This window comes from Oncorhynchus keta, chromosome 6 (assembly GCF_023373465.1).
Source record: "Oncorhynchus keta strain PuntledgeMale-10-30-2019 chromosome 6, Oket_V2, whole genome shotgun sequence".
Taxonomy (NCBI): domain Eukaryota; kingdom Metazoa; phylum Chordata; class Actinopteri; order Salmoniformes; family Salmonidae; genus Oncorhynchus; species Oncorhynchus keta.
In genome coordinates, this window is record NC_068426.1 from 4,345,564 (window position 1) to 4,358,063 (window position 12,500).

General features: G+C 50.3%; 1 long non-coding RNA gene and 1 pseudogene across 3 annotated transcripts; both read left to right on the top strand.

Annotated features, from left to right (window-relative positions):
* The window catches only part of LOC127930624 (arfaptin-2-like), a 41,328-nt pseudogene that overhangs the window by 19,300 nt on the left and 9,528 nt on the right, over positions 1–12,500 (top strand).
* Positions 6,390–10,055, top strand: LOC127930628 (uncharacterized). 3 transcript variants are annotated; one of them, XR_008138484.1, is made up of 3 exons: positions 6,390–6,465; positions 8,999–9,055; positions 10,039–10,055. It is a non-coding gene; the product is annotated as an uncharacterized LOC127930628 (long non-coding RNA). The 3 variants fall into 3 exon arrangements; XR_008138483.1 differs by lacking the exon at positions 10,039–10,055 and adding an exon at positions 9,651–9,667; XR_008138482.1 differs by lacking the exon at positions 10,039–10,055 and adding an exon at positions 9,498–9,514.

Below are 12,500 nucleotides of genomic sequence, written 5' to 3' on the forward strand. Positions count from 1 at the left end.
TCCCTCCTTCCCCTCCTCTCCAACCCTCCCTGTCCCTCCTTCCCCTCCTCTCCAACCCTCCCTGTCCCTCCTTCCCCTCCTCTCCAACCCTCCCTGTCTCTCCTTCCTCCTCCTCTCCAACCCTCCCTGTCCCTCCTTCCCTCCTCTCCAACCCTCCCTGTCCCTCCTTCCCCTCCTCTCCAACCCTCCCTGTCCCTCCTTCCCCTCCTCTCCAACCCTCCCTGTCCCTCCTTCCCTCCTCCTCCCTGTCCCGCCTCCTCCTTCCCCTCCTCCTCTTCCTCCCAGGTTCCAGTATGCAGGACAGTAGAAGCAGCAGTTCCACGACTGCAGAGGGAGGCCTCCAGAGGAGTGGCTGTAGAGAAACTGGACTTCATGAAGCAATGGGGCCTCAACACCTACAAGGTACTGTAATCTACCTCAACACCTATAATCTACCTCAACACCTACAAGGTACTGTAATCTACCTCAACACCTACAAAGTACTGTAATCTACCTCAACGCCTACAAGGTACTGTAATCTACCTCAACACCTACAAGGTACTGTAATCTACCTCAACACCTATAATCTACCTCAACACCTACAAAGTACTGTAATCTACCTCAACACCTACAAGGTACTGTAATCTACCTCAACACCTATAATCTACCTCAACACCTATAATCTACCTCAACACCTATAATCTACCTCAACACCTACAAGGTACTGTAATCTACCTCAACGCCTACAAGGTACTGTAATCTACCTCAACGCCTACAAGGTGCTGTAATCTACCTCAACGCCTACAAGGTGCTGTAATCTACCTCAACACCTACAAGGTACTGTAATCTACCTCAACGCCTACAAGGAACTGTAATCTACCTCAACACCTACAAGGTGCTGTAATCTACCTCAACACCTACAAGGTACTGTAATCTACCTCAACACCTACAAGGTGCTGTAATCTACCTCAACACCTACAAGGTGCTGTAATCTACCTCAACGCCTACAAGGTACTGTAATCTACCTCAACACCTACAAGGTGCTGTAATCTACCCCAACACCTACAAGGTACTGTAATCTATCTCAACACCTACAATCTACCTCAACGCCTACAAGGTGCTGTAATCTACCTCAACGCCTACAAGGTACTGTAATCTACCTCAACGCCTACAAGGTACTATAATCTACCTCAACGCCGACAAGGTCCTATAATCTACCTCAACACCTATAATCTACCTCAACACCTACAAGGTACTGTAATCTACCTCAACGCCTACAAGGTCCTATAATCTACCTCAATGCCTACAAGGTCCTATAATCTACCTCAACACCTACAAGGTACTGTAATCTACCTCAACACCTACAAGGTACTGTAATCTACCTCAACACCTACAAGGTACTGTAATCTACCTCAACACCTATAATCTACCTCAACACCTACAAGGTACTGTAATCTACCTCAACACCTACAAGGTACTGTAATCTACCTCAACACCTACAAAGTACTGTAATCTACCTCAACACCTACAAGGTACTGCAGTCTGCATGCGTGTCAATATCTGGGTCTACCTGTAACAGAACACTTAGACACCCTAATTAAAGGCCCATACACAAGGGACTCAACACCTACAAGGTATCACAATGTACCGCTCTTTGTTAGTCTACATGTTGACATACCTGAACACACCTGAGAAGACACATACACCTACAATATATCTGACTGAATATATTAGGCTACCTGTGTTCACTTACCCTTGTCAGAATACCTGTGTTCACTTACCTGTGTCAGAATACCTGTGTTCACTTACCTGTGTCAGAATACCTGTGTTCACTTACCTGTGTCAGAATACCTGTGTTCACTTACCTGTGTCAGAATACCTGTGTTCACTTACCTGTGTCAGAATACCTGTGTTCACTTACCTGTGTCAGAATACCTGTGTTCACTTACCTGTGTCAGAATACCTGTGTTCACTTACCTGTGTCAGAATATCTGTGTCTGTATTTAGAATACCTAAAGCCACACATACCTCTAGTACGACACCTGTCTGTGTTCTCATCCTCTCTCTCTCCCTCCTCCTGCTTCTCTCTCCTTCCTTGCTTCCCTCCCTCGTTCTCTCCAGTGCACTAAACAGATGATCGCAGAGCGGTTTGGTCGTGGTTCTCGGACTGTGGATCTAGAACTGGAGGCTCAGATAGAAGTTCTCCGGGACACCAAGAGGAAGTATGAGACTGTGCTGCGACTGGCCAGAGCCCTGACCAATCACTTGTACAGCATGGTGCAGACGCAACACGCCCTCGGGGACACCTTCACCGACCTCAGCCTGAAATCACCTGAACTACGAGTGAGAACCTGACCTATAACCTCTAGGCTAATCCCAGACCCCTAACCCAGAAATCACCTGAACTACGAGTGAGAACCTGACCTATAACCTCTAGGCTAATCCCAGACCCCTAACCCAGAAATCACCTGAACTACGAGTGAGAACCTGACCTATAACCTCTAGGCTAATCCCAGACCCCTAACCCAGAAATCACCTGAACTACAGGTGAGAACCTGACCTATAACCTCTAGGCTAATCCCAGACCCCTAACCCAGAAATCACATGAACTACGAGTGAGAACCTGACCTATAACCTCTAGGCTAATCCCAGACCCCTAACCCAGAAATCACATGAACTACAGGTGAGAACCTGACCTATAGCCTCTAGGCTAATCCCAGACCCCTAACCTCCAACCCAGAAATCACCTGAACTACTGGTTAGAACATGACCCCTAACCCAGGCCCATCAGCCAGAAATCACCTTTAACCCCTGACCTGTAACCCCTGACCTTAAATCAAGAGGTAGGGCTGTCACTTAACACTGTTTGGTCTTTGTGGGTTTTAGCTCAGGTGATTTCTTTGAATACATTGGTTGATTTGTTGGTTGGACTGATTGATGTATTGGTTGATTTGATCAGTGTGTGTGTTTCTAATGATGTTTCCTACAGGATGAGTTTGGGTACAACGCAGAGACCCAGAAGTTATTATGCAAGAACGGAGAGACACTGCTAGGAGCCATCAACTTCTTTGTGTCCAGCATCAATACACTGGTTAACAAGACCATGGAGGATACGCTGATGACCATCAAGATGTACGAGGCTGCTAGGTAACACAAACCACCGTCTCCATGGCAGATCTTAAGGGAAGACCGTGCCCAGACAGTCTGTTCCAGCCAGGCAGTACTGAGTTTCTGAGTTGTCTCTTGTCTCCTCTCTGTCAGGTTGTAGTTGTCTCGTCTCCTCTCTGTCAGGTTGGAGTTGTCTTGTCTTTCGTCTCCTCCTCTCGTCTCCTCTCCGTCAGGTTGGAGTTGTCTCTCGTCTCCTCCTCTCGCTCTCTGTCAGGTTGGAGTTGTCTCGTCTCCTCCTCTCGCTCTCTCTGTCAGGTTGGAGTTGTCTCGTCTCCTCCTCTCGCTCTCTCTGTCAGGTTGTAGTTGTCTCGTCTCCTCCTCTCGCTCTCTCTGTCAGGTTGTAGTTGTCTCTCGTCTCCTCCTCTCGCTCTGTCTGTCAGGTTGTAGTTGTCTCTTGTCTCCTCTCTGTCAGGTTGGAGTTGTCTCTCGTCTCCTCCTCTCGCTCTCTCTGTCAGGTTGTAGTTGTCTCTCGTCTCCTCCTCTCGCTCTGTCTGTCAGGTTGTAGTTGTCTCTTGTCTCCTCTCTGTCAGGTTGGAGTTGTCTCTTGTCTCCTCTCTGTTAGGTTGGAGTTGTCTCTCGTCTCCTCTCTGTCAGGTTGGAGTTGTCTCCTCTCTGTCAGGTTGGAGTTGTCTCCTCTCTGTCAGGTTGGAGTTGTCTCTTGTCTCCTCTCTGTCAGGTTGGAGTTGTCTCTTGTCTCCTCTCTGTCAGGTTGGAGTTGTCTTGTCTCTTGTCTCCTCTCTGTCAGGTTGGAGTTGTCTCGTCTCCTCCTCTCACTCTCTCTGTCAGGTTGGAGTTGTCTCGTCTCCTCCTCTCGCTCTCTCTGTCAGGTTGGAGTTGTCTCTTGTCTCCTCTCTGTCAGGTTGGAGTTGTCTCTCGTCTCCTCCTCTCGCTCTCTCTGTCAGGTTGTAGTTGTCTCTTTTCTTCTCTCTGTCAGGTTGGAGTTGTCTCTCGTCTCCTCTCTGTCAGGTTGGAGTTGTCTCGTCTCCTCCTCTCTCGCTCTCTCTGTCAGGTTGTAGTTGTCTCTTTTCTTCTCTCTGTCAGGTTGGAGTTGTCTCTCATCTCCTCTCTGTCAGGTTGTAGTTGTCTCTTGTCTCCTCTCTGTCAGGTTGGAGTTGTCTCTCGTCTCCTCCTCTCGCTCTCTCTGTCAGGTTGGAGTTGTCTCTCATCTCCTCTCTGTCAGGTTGGAGTTGTCTCTCGTCTCCTCTCTGTCAGGTTGGAGTTGTCTCTCGTCTCCTCTCTGTCAGGTTGAGTTGTCTCGTCTCCTCTCTGTCAGGTTGGAGTTGTCTCTCGTCTCCTCTCTGTCAGGTTGGAGTTGTCTCTCGTCTCATCCTCACACTCTCTGTCAGGTTGGAGTTGTCTCTCGTCTCCTCCTCTCGCTCTCTCTGTTAGGTTGGAGTTGTCTCGTCTCCTCCTCTCACTCTCTCTGTCAGGTTGGAGTTGTCTCTCGTCTCCTCCTCTCGCTCTCTCTGTCAGGTTGGAGTTGTCTCGTCTCCTCCTCTCGCTCTCTCTGTCAGGTTGGAGTTGTCTCTCGTCTCCTCCTCTCGCTCTCTCTGTCAGGTTGGAGTTGTCTCGTGTCTCCTCTCTGTCAGGTTGGAGTTGTCTCTCGTCTCCTCTCTGTCAGGTTGTAGTTGTCTCTCGTCTCCTCTCTGTCAGGTTGTAGTTGTCTCTCGTCTCCTCTCTGTCAGGTTGTAGTTGTCTCTCGTCTCCTCTCTGTCAGGTTGTAGTTGTCTCTCGTCTCCTCTCTGTCAGGTTGGAGTTGTCTCTCGTCTCCTCTCTGTCAGGTTGGAGTTGTCTCTCGTCTCCTCTCTGTCAGGTTGGAGTTGTCTCTCAGTCTCCTCTCTGTCAGGTTGGAGTTGTCTTGTCTCTCGTCTCCTCTCCGTCAGGTTGGAGTTGTCTCGTCTCCTCTCTGTCAGGTTGGAGTTGTCTTGCCTCTCGTCTCCTCTCTGTCAGGTTGGAGTTGTCTCGTCTCCTCCTCTCACTCTCTCTGTCAGGTTGGAGTTGTCTCGTCTCCTCCTCTCACTCTCTCTGTCAGGTTGGAGTTGTCTCTCGTCTCCTCTCTGTCAGGTTGTAGTTGTCTCTCGTCTCCTCTCTGTCAGGTTGGAGTTGTCTCTCGTCTCCTCTCTGTCAGGTTGTAGTTGTCTCTCGTCTCCTCTCTGTCAGTTTGTAGTTGTCTCTCGTCTTCTCCTCTCGCTCTCTCTGTCAGGTTGGAGTTGTCTCTTGTCTCCTCTCTGTCAGGTTGGAGTTGTCTCTCGTCTCCTCTCTGTCAGGTTGGAGTTGTCTCGTCTCCTCCTCTCGCTCTCTCTGTTAGGTTGGAGTTGTCTCGTCTCCTCCTCTCGCTCTCTGTCAGGTTGGAGTTGTCTCCTCTCTGTCAGGTTGGAGTTGTCTCCTCTCTGTCAGGTTGGAGTTGTCTCCTCTCTGTCAGGTTGGGTTGTATCTCGTCTCCTCTCTGTCAGGTTGGAGTTGTCTCCTCTCTGTCAGGTTGGAGTTGTCTCCTCTCTGTCAGGTTGGAGTTGTCTCCTCTCTGTCAGGTTGGAGTTGTCTCCTCTCTGTCAGGTTGGAGTTGTCTCCTCTCTGTCAGGTTGGAGTTGTCTCCTCTCTGTCAGGTTGGAGTTGTCTCCTCTCTGTCAGGTTGGAGTTGTCTCCTCTCTGTCAGGTTGGAGTTGTCTCCTCTCTGTCAGGTTGGAGTTGTCTCTCGTCTCCTCTCTGTCAGGTTGGAGTTGTCTCGCGTCTCCTCTCTGTCAGGTTGGAGTTGTCTCCTCTCTGTCAGGTTGGAGTTGTCTCGCGTCTCCTCTCTGTGAGGTTGGAGTTGTCTCGCGTCTCCTCTCTGTCAGGTTGGAGTTGTCTCCTCTCTGTCAGGTTGGAGTTGTCTCTCGTCTCCTCTCTGTCAGGTTGGAGTTGTCTCTCGTCTCCTCTCTGTCAGGTTGGAGTTGTCTCGCGTCTCCTCTCTGTCAGGTTGGAGTTGTCTCCTCTCTGTCAGGTTGGAGTTGTCTCTCGTCTCCTCTCTGTGAGGTTGGAGTTGTCTCGCGTCTCTCTCTGTCAGGTTGGAGTTGTCTCCTCTCTGTCAGGTTGGAGTTGTCTCGCGTCTCCTCTCTGTCAGGTTGGAGTTGTCTCCTCTCTGTGAGGTTGGAGTTGTCTCCTCTCTGTGAGGTTGGAGTTGTCTCCTCTCTGTCAGGTTGGAGTTGTCTCCTCTCTGTCAGGTTGGAGTTGTCTCTCGTCTCCTCTCTGTCAGGTTGGAGTTGTCTCTCGTCTCCTCTCTGTGAGGTTGGAGTTGTCTCGCGTCTCCTCTCTGTCAGGTTGGAGTTGTCTCCTCTCTGTCAGGTTGGAGTTGTCTCTCGTCTCCTCTCTGTGAGGTTGGAGTTGTCTCGCGTCTCCTCTCTGTCAGGTTGGAGTTGTCTCTCGTCTCATCCTCACTCTCTCTGTCAGGTTGGAGTTGTCTCTCGTCTCATCCTCTCGCTCTCTGTCAGGTTGGAGTTGTCTCTCGTCTCCTCCTCTCACTCTCTCTCTGTCAGGTTGTAGTTGTCTCTCGTCTCCTCCTCTCGCTTTCTCTGTCAGGTTGTAGTTGTCTCGTCTCCTCCTCTCGCTCTCTCTGTCAGGTTGTAGTTGTCTCGTCTCCTCCTCTCACTCTCTCTGTCAGGTTGGAGTTGTCTCGTGTCTCCTCTCTGTCAGGTTGGAGTTGTCTCTCGTCTCCTCTCTGTCAGGTTGTAGTTGTCTCTCGTCTCCTCTCTGTCAGGTTGTAGTTGTCTCTCGTCTCCTCTCTGTCAGGTTTTAGTTGTCTCTCGTCTCCTCTCTGTCAGGTTGTAGTTGTCTCTCGTCTCCTCTCTGTCAGGTTGTAGTTGTCTCTCGTCTCCTCTCTGTCAGGTTGTAGTTGTCTCTCGTCTCCTCTCTGTCAGGTTGGAGTTGTCTCTCGTCTCCTCTCTGTCAGGTTGGAGTTGTCTCTCGTCTCCTCTCTGTCAGGTTGGAGTTGTCTCTCGTCTCCTCCTCTCACTCTCTCTGTCAGGTTGGAGTTGTCTCGTCTCCTCCTCTCACTCTCTCTGTCAGGTTGTAGTTGTCTCGTCTCCTCCTCTCACTCTCTCTGTCAGGTTGGAGTTGTCTCTCATCTCCTCCTCTCACTCTCTCTGTCAGGTTAGAGTTGTCTCTCGTCTCCTCTCTGTCAGGTTAGAGTTGTCTCTCGTCTCCTCTCTGTGAGGTTGGAGTTGTCTCGCGTCTCCTCTCTGTCAGGTTGGAGTTGTCTCTCGTCTCATCCTCACTCTCTCTGTCAGGTTGGAGTTGTCTCTCGTCTCATCCTCTCGCTCTCTCTGTCAGGTTGGAGTTGTCTCTCGTCTCCTCCTCTCACTCTCTCTGTCAGGTTGTAGTTGTCTCTCGTCTCCTCCTCTCGCTTTCTCTGTCAGGTTGTAGTTGTCTCGTCTCCTCCTCTCGCTCTCTCTGTCAGGTTGGAGTTGTCTCTCGTCTCCTCCTCTCACTCTCTCTGTCAGGTTGGAGTTGTCTCTCGTCTCCTCCTCTCACTCTCTCTGTCAGGTTGGAGTTGTCTCTCGTCTCCTCTCTGTCAGGTTGTAGTTGTCTCTCGTCTCCTCTCTGTCAGGTTAGAGTTGTCTCTCGTCTCCTCTCTGTCAGGTTGTAGTTGTCTCTCGTCTCCTCTCTGTCAGGTTGTAGTTGTCTCTCGTCTCCTCTCTGTCAGGTTGTAGTTGTCTCTCGTCTCCTCTCTGTCAGGTTGTAGTTGTCTCTCGTCTCCTCTCTGTCAGGTTGGAGTTGTCTCTCGTCTCCTCTCTGTCAGGTTGGAGTTGTCTCTCGTCTCCTCTCTGTCAGGTTGGAGTTGTCTCTCGTCTCCTCCTCTCACTCTCTGTCAGGTTGTAGTTGTCTCGTCTCCTCCTCTCACTCTCTCTGTCAGGTTGGAGTTGTCTCTCATCTCCTCCTCTCACTCTCTCTGTCAGGTTAGAGTTGTCTCTCGTCTCCTCTCTGTCAGGTTAGAGTTTTCTCTCGTCTCCTCTCTGTCAGGTTGTAGTTGTCTCTCGTCTCTCCTCTCTGTCAGGTTGGAGTTGTCTCTCGTCTCCTCTCTGTCAGGTTGTAGTTGTCTCTCGTCTCCTCTCTGTCAGTTTGTAGTTGTCTCTCGTCTTCTCCTCTCGCTCTCTCTGTCAGGTTGGAGTTGTCTCTTGTCTCCTCTCTGTCAGGTTGGAGTTGTCTCTCGTCTCCTCCTCTCGCTCTCTCTGTCAGGTTGGAGTTGTCTCGTCTCCTCCTCTCGCTCTCTCTGTTAGGTTGGAGTTGTCTCGTCTCCTCCTCTCGCTCTCTCTGTCAGGTTGGAGTTGTCTCCTCTCTGTCAGGTTGGAGTTGTCTCCTCTCTGTCAGGTTGGAGTTGTCTCCTCTCTGTCAGGTTGGAGTTGTCTCCTCTCTGTCAGGTTGGAGTTGTCTCCTCTCTGTCAGGTTGGAGTTGTCTCCTCTCTGTCAGGTTGGAGTTGTCTCCTCTCTGTCAGGTTGGAGTTGTCTCCTCTCTGTCAGGTTGGAGTTGTCTCCTCTCTGTCAGGTTGGAGTTGTCTCCTCTCTGTCAGGTTGGAGTTGTCTCCTCTCTGTCAGGTTGGAGTTGTCTCCTCTCTGTCAGGTTGGAGTTGTCTCCTCTCTGTCAGGTTGGAGTTGTCTCCTCTCTGTCAGGTTGGAGTTGTCTCCTCTCTGTCAGGTTGGAGTTGTCTCCTCTCTGTCAGGTTGGAGTTGTCTCCTCTCTGTCAGGTTGGAGTTGTCTCCTCTCTGTCAGGTTGGAGTTGTCTCCTCTCTGTCAGGTTGGAGTTGTCTCTCTGTCAGGTTGGAGTTGTCTCTCGTCTCCTCTCTGTCAGGTTGGAGTTGTCTCTCGTCTCCTCTCTGTCAGGTTGGAGTTGTCTCGCGTCTCCTCTCTGTCAGGTTGGAGTTGTCTCCTCTCTGTCAGGTTGGAGTTAACTCCAACCTGACAGAGAAAGACAACTCCAACCTGACAGAGAGACAGACAACTCCAACCTGACAGAGGAGAAGGAGAAACTCCAGCCTGACAGAGAGGAGACAATGAGACAACTCAACCTCACAGGAGGAGAGACAACTCCAACCTCACAGAGAGGAGACAACTCCCACCTGACAGAGAGGAGGACAACTCCAACCTGACAGAGGGAGACAACTCAGGACAGAGAGGAGACTCTCAACTCCAACCTCACAGAGGAGAGGACAACTCCAACCTGACAGGTTGGAGACAACTCCTGTCCTGACAGAGGAGACGCGAGACAACTCCAACCTCACAGAGGAGAGCTAAGTCTCCAACCTCACAGAGAGGAGACAACTCCAACCTGACAGAGAGACAACTCCAACCTGACAGAGAGGAGACGTCTCCTCTCTGTCAGGTTGGAGTTGTCTCTCGTCTCCTCTCTGTGAGGTTGGAGTTGTCTCGCGTCTCCTCTCTGTGAGGTTGGAGTTGTCTCGCGTCTCCTCTCTGTCAGGTTGGAGTTGTCTCCTCTCTGTCAGGTTGGAGTTGTCTCTCGTCTCCTCTCTGTGAGGTTGGAGTTGTCTCTCGTCTCCTCTCTGTGAGGTTGGAGTTGTCTCGCGTCTCCTCTCTGTCAGGTTGGAGTTGTCTCCTCTCTGTGAGGTTGGAGTTGTCTCGCGTCTCCTCTCTGTGAGGTTGGAGTTGTCTCGCGTCTCCTCTCTGTCAGGTTGGAGTTGTCTCCTCTCTGTCAGGTTGGAGTTGTCTCTCGTCTCCTCTCTGTGAGGTTGGAGTTGTCTCGCGTCTCCTCTCTGTCAGGTTGGAGTTGTCTCCTCTCTGTCAGGTTGGAGTTGTCTCGCGTCTCCTCTCTGTCAGGTTGGAGTTGTCTCCTCTCTGTGAGGTTGGAGTTGTCTCGCGTCTCCTCTCTGTGAGGTTGGAGTTGTCTCGCGTCTCCTCTCTGTCAGGTTGGAGTTGTCTCTCGTCTCCTCTCTGTGAGGTTGGAGTTGTCTCGCGTCTCCTCTCTGTGAGGTTGGAGTTGTCTCGCGTCTCCTCTCTGTCAGGTTGGAGTTGTCTCCTCTCTGTCAGGTTGGAGTTGTCTCTCGTCTCCTCTCTGTGAGGTTGGAGTTGTCTCGCGTCTCCTCTCTGTCAGGTTGGAGTTGTCTCCTCTCTGTCAGGTTGGAGTTGTCTCGCGTCTCCTCTCTGTCAGGTTGGAGTTGTCTCCTCTCTGTGAGGTTGGAGTTGTCTCCTCTCTGTCAGGTTGGAGTTGTCTCTCGTCTCCTCTCTGTCAGGTTGGAGTTGTCTCTCGTCTCCTCTCTGTCAGGTTGGAGTTGTCTCTCGTCTCCTCTCTGTGAGGTTGGAGTTGTCTCGCGTCTCCTCTCTGTCAGGTTGGAGTTGTCTCCTCTCTGTGAGGTTGGAGTTGTCTCGCGTCTCCTCTCTGTGAGGTTGGAGTTGTCTCGCGTCTCCTCTCTGTCAGGTTGGAGTTGTCTCCTCTCTGTCAGGTTGGAGTTGTCTCTCGTCTCCCTCTCTGTGAGGTTGGAGTTGTCTCGCGTCTCCTCTCTGTCAGGTTGGAGTTGTCTCCTCTCTGTCAGGTTGGAGTTGTCTCCTCTCTGTCAGGTTGGAGTTGTCTCCTCTCTGTCAGGTTGGAGTTGTCTCTCGTCTCCTCTCTGTGAGGTTGGAGTTGTCTCGCGTCTCCTCTCTGTCAGGTTGGAGTTGTCTCCTCTCTGTCAGGTTGGAGTTGTCTCGCGTCTCCTCTCTGTCAGGTTGGAGTTGTCTCCTCTCTGTGAGGTTGGAGTTGTCTCCTCTCTGTCAGGTTGGAGTTGTCTCTCGTCTCCTCTCTGTCAGGTTGGAGTTGTCTCTCGTCTCCTCTCTGTCAGGTTGGAGTTGTCTCTCGTCTCCTCTCTGTGAGGTTGGAGTTGTCTCGCGTCTCCTCTCTGTCAGGTTGGAGTTGTCTCCTCTCTGTGAGGTTGGAGTTGTCTCGCGTCTCCTCTCTGTGAGGTTGGAGTTGTCTCGCGTCTCCTCTCTGTCAGGTTGGAGTTGTCTCCTCTCTGTCAGGTTGGAGTTGTCTCTCGTCTCCTCTCTGTGAGGTTGGAGTTGTCTCGCGTCTCCTCTCTGTCAGGTTGGAGTTGTCTCCTCTCTGTCAGGTTGGAGTTGTCTCTCGTCTCCTCTCTGTGAGGTTGGAGTTGTCTCGCGTCTCCTCTCTGTCAGGTTGGAGTTGTCTCCTCTCTGTCAGGTTGGAGTTGTCTCCTCTCTGTCAGGTTGGAGTTGTCTCCTCTCTGTCAGGTTGGAGTTGTCTCCTCTCTGTCAGGTTGGAGTTGTCTCCTCTCTGTCAGGTTGGAGTTGTCTCCTCTCTGTCAGGTTGGAGTTGTCTCCTCTCTGTCAGGTTGGAGTTGTCTCGCGTCTCCTCTCTGTCAGGTTGTCATGGGAAACGTGTTAACATTGCCAAAGCAAGTGAAATAAACAATAAAAACATTACATTCAAAAAAGTTCCATAAGAATAAAGACATTTCAAATGTCCTATTATATTTAAAGTACAAAAGGGAAACTAAATATGGGTTGTATTTACAATGTTGTTTGTTCTTCACTGGTTGCCCTTTTCTTGCGGCAACAGGTCACAAATCTTGCTGCTGTGATGGCACACTGTGGAATTTCACCCAGTAGATATGGGAGTTTATCAATATTGGGTCAGTCACAGTGGTCAGGTATTCTGCCACTATGTACTCTCTGTTTAGGGCCAAATAGCATTCTAGTTTGCTCTGTTTTTTGGTAATTCTTTCCAATGTGTCAAGTAATTATTTTTGTTTTGTCATGATTTGCTTGGGTCTAATTGTGTTGCTGTCATGGGGCTCTGTGGGGTCTGTTTGTGTTTGTGAACAGAGCCCCAGGACCAGCTTGCTTAGGGGACTCTTCTCCAGGTTCATCTCTCTGTAGGTGATGGCTTTGTTATGGAAGGTTTGGGAATCGCTTCCTTTTAGGTGGTTGTAGAATTTAACAACTATTTTCTGGATTTGGATAATTAGTGGGTATCGGCCTAATTCTGCTCTGCATGCATTATTTGGTGCTCTACGTTGTACACGGAGGATATTTTTTGCAGAATTCTGCAAGCAGAGTCTCAATTTGGTGTTTGTCCCATTTTGTGAAGTCTTGGTTGGTTAGCGGACCCCAGACCTCACAACCATAAAGGACAATGGGCTCTATGACTGATTTAAGTATTTTTAGCCAGATCGTAATTGGTATGTCGAATGGTTGTGTTGGTATGGTATGTTCCTTTTGATGGCATAGAATGCCCTTCTTGCATTGTCTCTCAGATCGTTCACAGCTTTGTGGAAGTTACCTGTGGCGCTGATGTTCAGGCCAAGGTATGTATAGTTTTTTTTGTGTGCTCTAGGGCAACAGTGTCTAGATGGAATTTGTATTTGTGGTCCTGGTG